Below are 13916 nucleotides of genomic sequence, written 5' to 3' on the forward strand. Positions count from 1 at the left end.
GCCTTAAAGAAAGATGGAGACTTTACCTCTTTCATGTTTACGTGGATGGAGCTGGAACATATTCTTCTTAGCAAAGTATCTCAGGAATGGAAGAAAAAGTATCCAATGTACTCAGCCCTACTATGAAGCTAAATTATAGCTTTCACATGAAGGCTATAACCCAAGTATAGCACAAGACTATGAGGAAAGGGCCAAGGAGGGGGAAAGGAGGGGGGAGGTTAGGGTGGAGGGAGGCTAATGGGTGGGGCCACACCTACCGTGCATCTTAGAATGGGTACGGGCGAAACTTACTAAAGACAGAATACAAATGTCTACATACAATAACTAAGAAAATGCCATGAAGGCTACGTTGAACAGTTTGATGAGAATATTTCAGATTGTATATGAAACTAGCACATTGTACCCCTTGCTTGCACTAATGTACACAGCTATGATTTAACAATAAAAAAATAAAATTAATTAAAAAAAACCAGAAAATAAAAAAAGAAAAAATAAGACTCAAAAGATTTTATATGCAAGGATTTTTTATTTATTTATCTATTTATATTGAGACCGAGTCTCACTTTGTCATCCTGAGTAGAGTGCTGTGGCATCATAGCTCACAACAACCTCAAACTCCTGGGCTCAAGCGATCCTCCTGCCTCAGCCTCCTGAGTAGGTGGGACTACAGGCACCCACCTCGATTCCTGGCTAGTTTTTCTATTTTTATTAGAGATGGGGTCTCACTCTTGCTCAGGCTGGTCTTGAACTCCTGAGCTCAAGTGATCTGCCTCGGCCCCACAGAGTGCTAGGATTACCCAAGGATTTTATACCAAAGAAAGTTGTTCAAATAAAAATATAATGGAAAAATATCTTTGAATATACAGGCAACACAGTTTCCATATTGCCCATTTCAAGAATGAATTTCAGCCACAAAGAGATGAATTTAGAAATACAGAGGAGAGGGAGGAAACTGGCAGTAACCATTAAATCCATTTATGTACAGAATCATTCTAAAACAAATGTGAGATTTATGGTCATAGAACAAAGAGCTATAAGTCCTGACAATATAGCAATGAAATAACTAGCAAAAGTTGAAAGAGAAAAGAAATAAGGTAATCCTAAAAAATATATATATACCTAGGGGAAGAGATGAGGAACAGGAAAGATACTGCTCATTGCTTTGAATAATACCTTACAACATCATTTGAAAGTTATTAAGATGACCATTGGAACAAAAATGCAAACCTTCCAAGTTCAAAATATATGGATACACAAAGAATATACATAAAGTGGAAAAAAGAAAAAATTAAATTACCAATACAAACTGAAAGTGTAACCAAAAAAAGACAGGGAGACATAACTTTCTTTTCAATATGCATAAAAAATATTTTACTGACCATTTAATTGAAATTGTTTGATTCATTTTTTCAGCTGAGATACAAAAGCAAATCCCAACCATCTGCTAGATAGATATAAGATATGGTAAAAACTGTGATTTGGAAAGGTGGAAAATGAAAGAACAGATGAAGGCATACCAAGCAAAGCAAATCCAAGATCAAGGTTTTTATCTCAAAACAAAATTCAGGGAAAAAGCATGAAATGAAGCAAAGACACTTTGTAACAATAATGCAGAAGACACGAAATTAAGATTTAACTCTTATAAATATAAGAGCATAACATAGCATTAAATTTATAAAGCAAAACTATAACAAATTCAAAGAGAAATCAACAAAAGACATGACTAGTTAATTTCTCTCTCTCCTGGAAGAGCTCAAGTAGTCAAAAATAAAATAAGCAAGGATAGAGAAGGCCTAAATAACATAATTAACAAGGTTGCTTGTTACCTTGTAATATACATTTAAATAAAATATATGAGCAAGAATACATTTTCTTTTAATGTACCATAGACTGTTCACAAAATCTCCTAGGCCTCAGAAAGTCCTTAAGACAGGCGGACAGATTTTGTCTCTCAGAGGCATCGGATGTTCCTTTATTCTCACCTCCCTTTAACTCCAGCTGGGTTCTCTCTTGTTTGCTTTACAGTCTAGTTTGGTAAAACAAAGTTTGAAAAACATCTCTTTCATGTTTACATGGATGGAGCTGGAACATACTCTTCTTAGCAAAGTATCTCAAGAATGGAAGAAAAAGTATCCAATGTACTCAGCCCAACTATGAAACTAATTTATAGCTTTTATATGAAAGCTATAACCCAATTATAGCCCAAGAATATGGGGAAAGGGGAAAGGGAGGGAAGGGGAGGGGGGAGGATGAATGGAGGGAGAGTGATTGGTGGGATCACACCTCCGGTGTATCTTACAAGGGTACATGTGAAACTTACTAAATGTAGAATATAAATCTCTTAACACAATAACTAAGAAAATGCCATAAAAGCTATGTTAACCGGTTTGATGAAAATATTTCAAATTGTATATAAAACCAGCACATTGTACCCCATGACTGCATTAATGTACATAGCTATGATTTAATAAAAAAAATTTTTTAAACTTTGAAAACCATTATGATGCATACATACTCCTACCCAAAAATGTAAAAATGTTTATAGTATTTTTAATTTAAAATGTACATCACATGTGCCAAATACACAGGATGGAATTTTTCAAAGCAGCAGATCAGTAGCTGATCTAAGTGACCTGAATTAGCTAGAAATTTTGCAAGAGCTCTCTCTGCCAGTGAGGAATTTGAGACGTTTGGTATAAACATGGATATTTACTGTGGGTGCGGTGCTTGCAGTGAAAGAGGAGGAAGGCTTCAGTATGAATTGGTTTGCTGCTCTGTGCATCATTCATCGAGTGTGTTTGGGATTTCAGCTTCATAAGACAGATGCTTCTCCTGGTGTAAGAATGGACGTCATCCTGGTCGTCAACACTCTTCATGCCTGTGCTCTTAACCATCACAGTTTGGACAAACACAAGGCAGTGTCTGAAGTTTTGGCTTATTCTAATACAGTTAGAAAGCTAAGTTATGAGAGCTTGTTAAAGAGTTGCTTTGAGGTCAAGAACTTTGGAAAATTAAAGAGCTCTCAGAGGCCCAACTTATTCAACATGCAGAGGCCCAAGAGATTGTACTTTCTTGCTGTTTTGATGAAACATCTGAATATACTTGAAACCATAGGGAAAGGGAAGAGCTTTTGTTTCAGGAAGTAACAGTCTCAGGCTTAAAACCAGGCTGTTGCCCTGAACTTAAGCGAATTATAGATTCTGAGAAGTTGCTATATGATTTTGGTAGAAATAAAATCCAAATTTCAGAAGATCCATTTTGATGAACATGCATCACACTTCAAGCTTCTGCAGCTGCTTTTGGCGTGCAAACCTCAAGGTGTGTTTGAATTAACAAGTATCTCTTCTATCTGTGCAGTGTAGTTGCAAGAGGAGTTCAATTTCACAGATTAAGAGAACTGTGCTAACAAAAAGAATTTAATTAGAATTTGAGAAGTGGCATATGAGTCACAAAATTATCCTAAATTTCAGTCTGCTTGGCTCTCTTTCATGAAACTGCTGAAATCCAGGCTTATCACAACCAATCATCAGTAACAAAAATTTGGAGTAGGTATTCAGCTACATGTTGCTAAAGACGGTTCAGACATCTCAAGAATTGTTTAGTACATACATGACTATATTGTCCTTGACATAACAAAATTAATCAACAAGTTTCTGTTTTAGGTAAATACCTTTTAGGGCCAAAAATACTCTTTCATCATTCTTGCCTGAAATAATTCTTGCTAGACAAGCAGGCACTTTTGGCTGCAAGGAATGGGCATCTGTGCCCAATTCAATGCTGGCAATGCGAGCTCAGGACCCAGATGATCCAGATAATTGTAGAATATGACCTTGAGGTAAAGACCTGGAAACAGTGTAAGAAATATCTAAATATTGCTTTTTTTATAAGGTGTAAATGAACAATAGAAACTCTTAATTGGTCTATCTCTAGGGGTCCTGAAATTTCCAGCATATCATAATTACAAGGCTTCAGGTAAAACTTTGCCAAGAGATATGACCTATGCCTAGTTTGGGTAGGGGCTATATGTGCATTTTTATTAACAGATGACTACTTTTTGAAAGATTCCTTTTATATCATTCTAAAAATCTGTAAGTTTAAACATCATTAGGAGAGAGAATTCAGGCCCCCTGCATACAGATTTCCAATTATCCCTAAAATGTGAACATTATTAGTCTACAGAATTAGAATGGACTTCAGGTGTGAAGATGACTGAGCGTATCAATGTTTTCTATTCATTCAAGAGCTAAAAGGATCAAAACATAAATCTGATGCCCCCAAATCCACAAACCTGTTTTTTTTCTTTTTTTCTTGCACAGATTAGGACGTAAACATATTGCCCGGATTCCAAAACATTTATAAGAATTGACAAAAAAAAAAAAAAAAAAAACTGCTGAGGTTGACCAGAAGTTGTGTGGGAGAAAGTAGATAGAAAAAAGAAAAAGAAAAAAGAGAACGGCCTTCGCAGCAAGAAGGTTCAGCTGGACAATGCTAGCAAAAGCATAACTCCTGAAGGTGAGAAATGCACTCTGAGTCCCACAGATTACTCTGCAAAGGGGGTTTGGGGGGTCCTGGGGCAAGCCATGCTGACAACAAAAGCCTCTACGCCCAGGTGGATTCAAAAAGACGGTACCAGGGAGGTTGTACAAACAGTCACACAGATAAGCCTCGTTCACAGAAAGCGGTCTGTTGGCAGGGAAGTGAGTCTATACTTCATGAAAAACAGCTCCTTCCTACCCTTACTCCCACCTACACTGGAACTTGTGCAAACAGCTGGTCCAGGAAAACGCACTTGACTCAAGGATGAGAAACCAGAGAGGAAGCAGCACTGTCAGAACCTTCCTGTGGGTGTGCAGGGACCTGGCTGCTCCAGCCTCTGGGCCAGTTCCAACCTTTCAGCCTGCTACCAGCAGAGAGAAAAAAAAAAAGTATACTTTTGTTTGTTTGTTTTTGGCACTGTACATAACTTCAGGCAACCAAGAAAATTAAAATAAAATTTAACCTTGAGGGAAATCGTGCACACTGAGGCCAGTCAGTGTGATGACCAGATCTGCGCCAAGTTCCTGGCGGTGATGAGTGATGCACAGGGTTTGGAGTCCACTGGTCCCTTCCAGGGGGACAGTGATCTGCAGCTGGACCGAATCCCTTTGCACTTCAGTGAAGCGACAGGTGGCAAGTAGGTTCCTGGTGGATCTAGAATCTGGGACAATGGACTCTGTGTGCCCGAACCCTGGGCCCTGGGCCCTGGGCCCTGGGCGGAGGGCCCCGTACAGAAGGGCCGAGCTGGCTGATGCCGTTCCCGACGTGGCGCAGAAGAGGGCCGAGAGCTGCAACGGCCTGCAGGCTTCCCGATCGCTGGGTGGGGGCATGGGCTCTGGAATGGGCACCCTCCTTGTCAGAAAGATCCATGAAGAGTGTCCTGACTGCACTGCGAACACGTTCTGTGAGGCGCCGTAGTCCAATGCCTCCGACACGGTGGTGGAGCCGGACAGCTCCACCCTCCCCGTCCGTCAGCTGGTTGGTGGAGAACCTGATGAGACAGGTGACAAGGAGGCCCCTTCACAACACCTGCTCCCGCGCCCTCGAGCTGACCACGCCAACTTACCTGAGCCCCCCTCTCAGCCGTCACTGGCGGTGTCTCCACTTGTCTCCGGGTCCCTGGCCAGGTCAGTGCGGCCCCCGAGCTGGCAGTGGATGAGGCACCCTCCCTGCGGCTGCGCCCTCTCCCCAGCTGGGGGTGCCTCAGTAATCCTTTGAGACCAAATCAAGGAAAAAAAGGATTTATACACAAATTATTTATTACAGCATTATTACTGGTAGAAGAATATTGTAAAATACCAAATGTACATCTTTAAAGGCCTGCTTGAAAAGGTGGTTTAAGGAAAAGAAAAGTTACTTGAACCAGGAAACAGAAATATACAGAGAGCACTGCCGGACAGGAGCTGTCACCTTCAGACCGGGAGCGCAGCCAGCCCGGTGACTTAACAAGGGAGGAGCTAGGAAAATAAAGACCCAGTCCCGCTCTTACCACCCCCTCCTGTCTTCTGCCATTGACTGGTAAATTGAATAATAATTATTAGGCCACTTTGAGAATATATGGGTATCAAACAGCTACTACTATTGGGTGGCATAGATGTCCCAATATTAGTGCCTCTGAGAAACCACGTGGACCCCTGGCTAAGAAAGCAGCTCCCAACCTGCCAGTCTCTGAATCCCGGAGAGTTCGCAAACGTGTGGAGCTCGCTGAACTATTTTCTTTTCTTTCTTTTTTTTATTAAGTCATTTGTACATAGATCATGAATACATTTATGCCATTATGGGATTCGATGTGTTAATTATTTATACAAATTGGAGTGCTTACAACCTACTAATTAACATAGCCTTCACCTCATTTACCCAATTACAGTGTTAAGACATTTGTGTTCTACACCTGATAGATCCAACTTGTACTTGCAATATGCTCCATAGATGTGGTCCCCCTACTAATCCTCCCTCTATCTATACACACCCTTCTCCCTTCCCCTTCCCTTCCCTCCTTCATCCTAGGCTATAGTTGTGATTCATCTTTCATATAAAAGTGTGAGTGATTATAAATTGGTTTGACAGTAGTACTGAGTACATTGGATATTTTTTTCCATTCCTGAGATATTTTCCAACTCCATTCAAGTAAACATAAAAGAAGTAAAGTCTCCATTTTTTTTAATGATCCATAGTATTCCATGGTGTATATAAACCATAATTTATTAATCCATTCATGGGCCAGTGGGCATTTGGGCTTCTTCCATGACTTGGCAATTACGAATTGAGCTGCAATGAACAATCTGGTGCAAATATCTTTGTTGCCAAGTGATTTTTGGTCTTTTGGATATACACCTAGTAGAGGAATTGCAGGATCAAACGGCAGGTCTACATTTAGATCCCTGAGTGTTCTCCAAACTTCCTTCCAAAAGTAACGTACTAGCTTGCATTCCCACCAGCAATGCAGAAGTGTTTCAATCTTCAAAATATGTGACATGGAAATTATACATCTATTCTTGATAAGGCTGCACATCAAACTGACATGTCATATGTTCCAGGTACAGTATGAGCTCACACTGATCAGAAGTGTGATAGGTGGTTTTATGCCACTTTGATTAATAAAGGAGCAGCATTTTCAGGAAAAATGACCCCAAGTGCAGATTCCAAGAATAGAAGAGACCTAGGCTGATAGAGTCGAAAGGAGAGACCCGCCTAAATAGAACCCGCTGGCCAAAATAGGATGCCCCACCGAGGGAAGAAAGAATGTGCCCATCCCCTCCCTTTTGACCCCTTAAAGCCCCCATCCACCTTAACCCACATGCTGACTTCCTTCTCGAGCTCAGCTCACCCACACCCGGGTGGAAATAAAGGCCAATGTTGCCCACACAGAACCTGAACTCCATTTCCTTGCATTCACATTTCAGAATACTCTTTTTTTATTATTATTAAATCATAGCTGTGTACATTAACGCAATCATGGGGTACAATGTGCTGGTTTTATATACAATTTGAAATATTTTCATCTAGGACCAAGATGGCAGCCGAGTAACAGCTTCCTTGCATCTGGGCACCGTGAGTCTGGGGAGATAGGACTCCAGGCATCTCTGGCTGGTGGGATCTGCCTATCATCACCCCTGACAGGATACAGGGAGTCAGCGAGAGACTTCTGGACCCCAACAGGAGGACTAAAACAGTGGAAAACCAGCAAGTGGTCGCATGTGTTCAATCCATCTCAACCCGCCCGCAACTGTAAGTTCAGTAGCAGCGAGACTGCAAACCAGAAAGGCCTTACCTGTGAACTGTTTTGGTGTCTTTGGACTTGGCACTCAGCTGAACTGCCTTGGGGAGAGCCTGAGCGGGAGTGCGGAGAACTTTGGCCTTTGTCTAGGGCCCCAGTCTGAGCGGCTGAGCCAGAAAGAGCTAATAGTGTTTGGCTCTGGGTCGCAGGCAGCCATTGTGAGTGATCTGCCCCGGCAAGTTCCGCCCTCAGGGTCGCAGAGCTAGAATTGGGTGGGAGCTGGTAACCCAGCCACCAAGTGGCCTAAGGGCGGGGTCTGAGCCACCTTGCAGCCCTAACCCTCGGCGGCAGAGGGAGACCACTTTTGACACACAGGGTAAGTGGATAGCCACTTCAGCAGTGATTCCAGTGACAAGCACTTCCTTGGGAAAGCTTCTGCTCAGCAAGTGAACAAGTTCAAAGTGCCTTTTAAGTGGGCTGAAGAGAGATTTAGGGTGTCTACCTGCTGGGGTTTGAGAAACTAGCAGCCTCCAGTCATATCAGAACTGTGATTAACATCTCATACCCCAGAAGACCACATGTTGCCCAGACAATATTCAATAACATATACATACTGCTTTGTTTTTGGTTGTGTTTTTTTTTGGGGGGGGGGGGGTTGGTTGGGTTTTTTTATTTATTTTGATGTTGTTGCTTGTTGTTTTGTTTTTTAAGTTCAACCTTTTCCATACAGATCCTTTTTCTTTCTCAATTTTTCTAGTTTAATTATAATTTCCCATTGCTGCCTATTTCAATAATTAGAACTTAATTTTTGTTAGTGTTTCTACCGCTATTATTTGGTTTTCCACCCAATTTTATCCCGTAAAGTTTTCTGTTTGCTTGTTTTGGTTTGATTTATAGCATTTTTGTCTTTCCTCTCTACTTGGTGGAGGTGGGGTACTGTGTCTGATTAGGTTAGCAAAGACTGCTGACCTCAAGGAAACCACCCAACTGGGCACAACCAGAAGGTGGTTTTTTTTTTAAGGTTGTATCAAAGTACCATACTGTACACCTATATTGCTCTGTCTCCCTCTTTCTGTGCCTCTCTTCTTTTCGTCAATATTCCTTTTACCCACCCCCTCCCCTTTCTCTATTTTTCTTTTTTTTTCTTAACACTCGGTCCTCCTTTCTTTCATCCCTTTTTTGCTCTTCAACCTTCTCACCCTTCTGGTCCTGTAACCCTTAGTCCACAGGCACGAGAACTTAAAGAGCAAGAGGAAGTGAAAGAAAATTAGGGCAATGAAACAGATAAAAGAAATCACTCATGAGGCAGAATCAGCAGAAAACTCCAGGCAACATGAAGAACCAGCCCAGAACAACCCCGCCAAGGGACCATGAGGTAGCTACTGCAGAGGATTCCACCTATAAAGAAATGTTAGGAATGACAGAAAGGGAATTTAGAATACACAGGATGAAAACAATGAAAGAAATGATGGAAATAATGAAGGAAACTGCTAATAAAGTGGAAAATAACCAAAGGAAATTCAAAAACAGAATCAAATAAGAGATGAACGATATGAAGAATATAAAAAGGATATAGCAGAGCTGAAGGAACTGAAACAGTCAATTAGGGAACTTAAAGATGCAATGGAAAGTATCAGCAACAGGTTAGGCCATGCAGAAGAAAGAATTTCAGAGGTAGAAGACAAAGTTCTTGAGATAACTCAGATAGTAAAAGAGGCAGAAAAGAAGAGAGAGAAAGCAGAATGTTCACTGTCAGAATTATGGGACTTTATGAAGCGTTCCAACATACGAGTTATAGGAATTCCAGAAGGGGAAGAAGAATGCCCCGGAGGAATGGAAGCCATACTAGAGAATATTATAAAAGAAAATTTCCCAAATATCACCAAAGATTCTGACACACTGCTTTCAGAGGGATATCGGACCCCAGGTCACCTCAAATCTAACCGAGCTTCTTCAAGACACATTGTGATGAACCTGTCCAAAGTCAAGACAAAAGAAAAGATTCTGCAAGCTACCAGGAGTAAGCGCCAGTTGACCTACAGGGGCAAATCCATCAGAGTGACCGCAGACTTCTCTAATGAAACTTTCCAAGCAAGAAGACAATGGTCATCTACCTTTAATCTACATAAACAGAACAATTTCCAGCCCAGAATTCTGTACCCTGCTAAGCTAAGCTTCAAAATTGATGGAGAAATCAACTCATTTACGGATATACAAACATTGAGGAAATTCGCCACAACAAGACCAGCTCTACAGGAAATACTTCAACCTGTTCTGCACACTGACCACCACAATGGATCAGCAGCAAAGTAAGAACTCAGAAATTAAAGGACAGAACCTAACCTCCACACTGATGCAAAAGATAAAACTAAGCAATGGACTCTCACAAAATAAGATGAATAGAATACTACCACACTTATCAATTATCTCAATAAATGTTAATGGCTTGAATTCCCCACTGAAGAGACATAGATTGGTTGACTGGATTAAAAAACACAAGCCATCCATTTGCTGTCTGCAAGAAACACACCTGGCTTCAAAAGACAAATTAAAGCTCCAAGTCCAGGGTTGGAAGACAATTTTTCAGGCAAATGGAATTCAGAAGAAAAGAGGAGTTGCAATCTTATTTTCAGATACATGTGGATTTAAAGCAACTAAAGTCAAAAAAGACAAAGATGGTCACTTTATATTGGTCAAGGGAAAAATACAACAAGAAGACATTTCAATTCTAAATATTTATGCACCCAATTTAAATGCTCCCAGATTCTTGAAACAGACCTTACTCAGTCTGAGCAATATGATATCTGATAATACCATAATAACAGGGGACCTTAACACTCCTCTTACAGAGCTGGACAGATCCTCTAAACAGAAATTAAACAAGGATAAAAGAGATTTAAATGAGACCCTAGAACAACTGTGCTTGATAGACGCATATAGAACACTCCATGCCAAAGATAAAGAACATACATTCTTCTCATCACCCCATGGAACATTCTCCAAAATTGATCATATCCTGGGACACAAAACAAATATCAACAGAATCAAAAGAATTGAAATTCTACCTTGTATCTTCTCAGACCATAAGGCACTAAAGGTGGAACTCAACTCTAACAAAAATGCTCGACCCCACCCAAAGGCATGGAAATTAAACAATCTTCTGTTGAATAACAGATGGGTGCAGGAAGAAATAAAACAGGAAATCATTAACTTCCTTGAGCATAACAACAATGAAGACACAAGCTACCAAAACCTGTGGGATACTGCAAAAGCAGTTTTAGAGGAAAATTCATCGCTTTAGATGCCTACATTCAAAAAACAGAAAGAGAGCGCATCAACAATCTCACAAGAGATCTTATGGAATTGGAAAAAGAAGAACAATCTAAGCCTAAACTCACTAGAAGAAAAGAAATATCCAAAATCAAATCAGAGATCAATGAAATTGAAAACAAAAGAATCATTCAGAAAATTAATGAAACAAGGAGTTGGTTTTTTGAAAAAATAAATAAAATAGATAAACCATTGGCCAGACTAACGAGGAATAGAAAAGAAATATCTCTAGTAACCTCAATCCGAAATGATAAAGGGGAAATAACAACTGATCCCACAGAGATACAAGAGATCATCTCTGAATACTACCAGAAACTCTATGCCCAGAAATTTAACAATGTGAAGGAAATGGATCAATATTTGGAATCAAACCCTCTCCCTAGACTCAGCCAGGAAGAAATAGAGCTCCTGAACAGACCAATTTCAAGCACTGAGATCAAAGAAACAATAAAAAATCTTCCAACCAAAAAATGCCCTGGTCCAGATGGCTTCACTCCAGAATTCTATCAAACCTTCAAGGAAGAGCTTATTCCTGTACTGCAGAAATTATTCCAAAAAAATGAGGAAGAAGGAATCTTCCCCAACACATTCTATGAAGCAAACATCACCCTGATACCAAAACCAGGAAAAGACCCAAACAAAAAGGAGAATTTCAGACCAATCTCACTCATGAACATAGATGCAAAAATTCTCAACAAAATCCTAGCCAATAGATTACAGCTTATCATCAAAAAAGTCATTCATCATGATCAAGTAGGCTTCATCCCAGGGATGCAAGGCTGGTTTAACATACGCAAGTCTATAAACGTTATCCACCATATTAACAGAGGCAAAAATAAAGATCACATGATCCTCTCAATAGATGCAGAAAAAGCATTTGATAAAATCCAGCATCCTTTTCTAATTAGAACACTGAAGAGTATAGGCATAGGTGGCACATTTCTAAAACTGATTGAAGCTATCTATGACAAACCCACAGCCAATGTTTTACTGAATGGAGTAAAACTCAAAGCTTTTCCTCTTAGAACTGGAACCAGACAAGGTTGTCCTCTGTCACCTTTACTATTCAACGTAGTGCTGGAAGTTCTAGCCAATCCAATTAGGCAAGACAAGGAAATAAAGGGAATCCAAATGGGAGCAGAGGTGGTCAAACTCTCCCTCTTTGCTGACGACATGATCTTATACTTAGAGAACCCCAAAGACTCAACCACAAGACTCCTAGAAGTCATCAAAAAATACAATAATGTTTCAGGATATAAAATCAATGTCCACAAGTCAGTAGCCTTTGTGTACACCAATAACAGTCAAGATGAGAAGCTAATTAAGGGCACAACTCCCTTCACCATAGTCTCAAAGAAAATGAAATACCTAGGAATATACCTAACGAAGGAGGTGAAGGACCTCTATAAAGAAAACTATGAAATCCTCAGAAAGGAAATAGCGGAGGATATTAACAAATGGAAGAACATACCATGCTCATGGATGGAAAGAATCAACATTGTTAAAATGTCTATACTTCCCAAAGCAATCTACCTATTCAATGCCATTCCTATCAAAATACCAACATCGTACTTTCAAGATTTGGAAAAAATTATTCTGCGTTTTGTATGGAACCGGAAAAAACCCCGTATAGCTAAGGCAGTTCTCTGTAACAAAAATAAAGCTGGGGGCATCAGCATACCAGATTTAAATCTGAACTACAAAGCCATAGTGCTCAAGACAGCATGGTACTGGCACAAAAACAGAGACATAGACACTTGGAATCGAATTGAAAACCAAGAAATGAAACTAACATTTTACAACCACCTAATCTTTGATAAACCAAACAAGAACTTACCTTGGGGGAAAGACTCCCTATTCAATAAATGATGTTGGGAGAACTGGATGTCTACATATAAAAGACTGAAACTGGACCCACACCTTTCCCCACTCACAAAAATTGATTCAAGATGGATAAAGGACTTAAATTTAAGGCATGAAACAATAAAAATCCTCCAAGAAAGCATAGGAAATACACTGGAAGATATTGACCTGGGGAAATACTTCATGAAGAAGACTGCCATGGCAATTGCAACAACAACAAAAATAAACAAATGGGACTTCATTAAACTGAAAAGCTTCTGTACAGCTAAGGAGACAATAACCAAAGCAAAGAGACAACCTACACAATGGGAAAGGATATTTGCATATTTTCAATCAGACAAAAGCTTGATAACTAGGATCTATAGAGAACTCAAATTAATCCACATGAAAAAAGCCAACAATCCCATATATCAATGGGCAAGAGACATGAATAGAACTTTCTCTAAAGACGACAGACGAATGGCTAACAAACACATGAAAAAATGTTCATCATCTCTATGTATTAGAGATGCAAATCAAAACAACCCTGAGATATCATCTAAGCCCAGTGAGAATGGCCCACATCACAAAATCTCAAAACTGCAGATGCTGGCGAGGATGTGGAGAGAAGGGAACACTTTTACACTGCTGGTGGGACTGCAAACTAGTACAACCTTTCTGGAATGAAGTATGGAGAGACCTCAAAGCACTCAAGCTAGACCTCCTATTTGATCCTGCAATCCCATTACTGGGCATCTACCCAGAAGGAAGAAAATCCTTTTATCATAAGGACACTTGTAATAGACTGTTTATTGCAGCTCAATTTACAATCGCCAAAATGTGGAAACAGCCTAAATGCCCACCAACCCAGGAATGGATTAACAAGCTGTGGTATATGTATACCATGGAATACTATTCAGCCATTAAAAAAAATGGAGACTTTACATCCTTTATATTAACCTGGATGGACATGGAAGACATTATTCTTAGT

The sequence above is a fragment of the Nycticebus coucang genome, chromosome 3 (genome assembly GCF_027406575.1).
Source record: "Nycticebus coucang isolate mNycCou1 chromosome 3, mNycCou1.pri, whole genome shotgun sequence".
In the NCBI taxonomy this organism is placed as follows: Eukaryota; Metazoa; Chordata; class Mammalia; order Primates; family Lorisidae; genus Nycticebus; species Nycticebus coucang.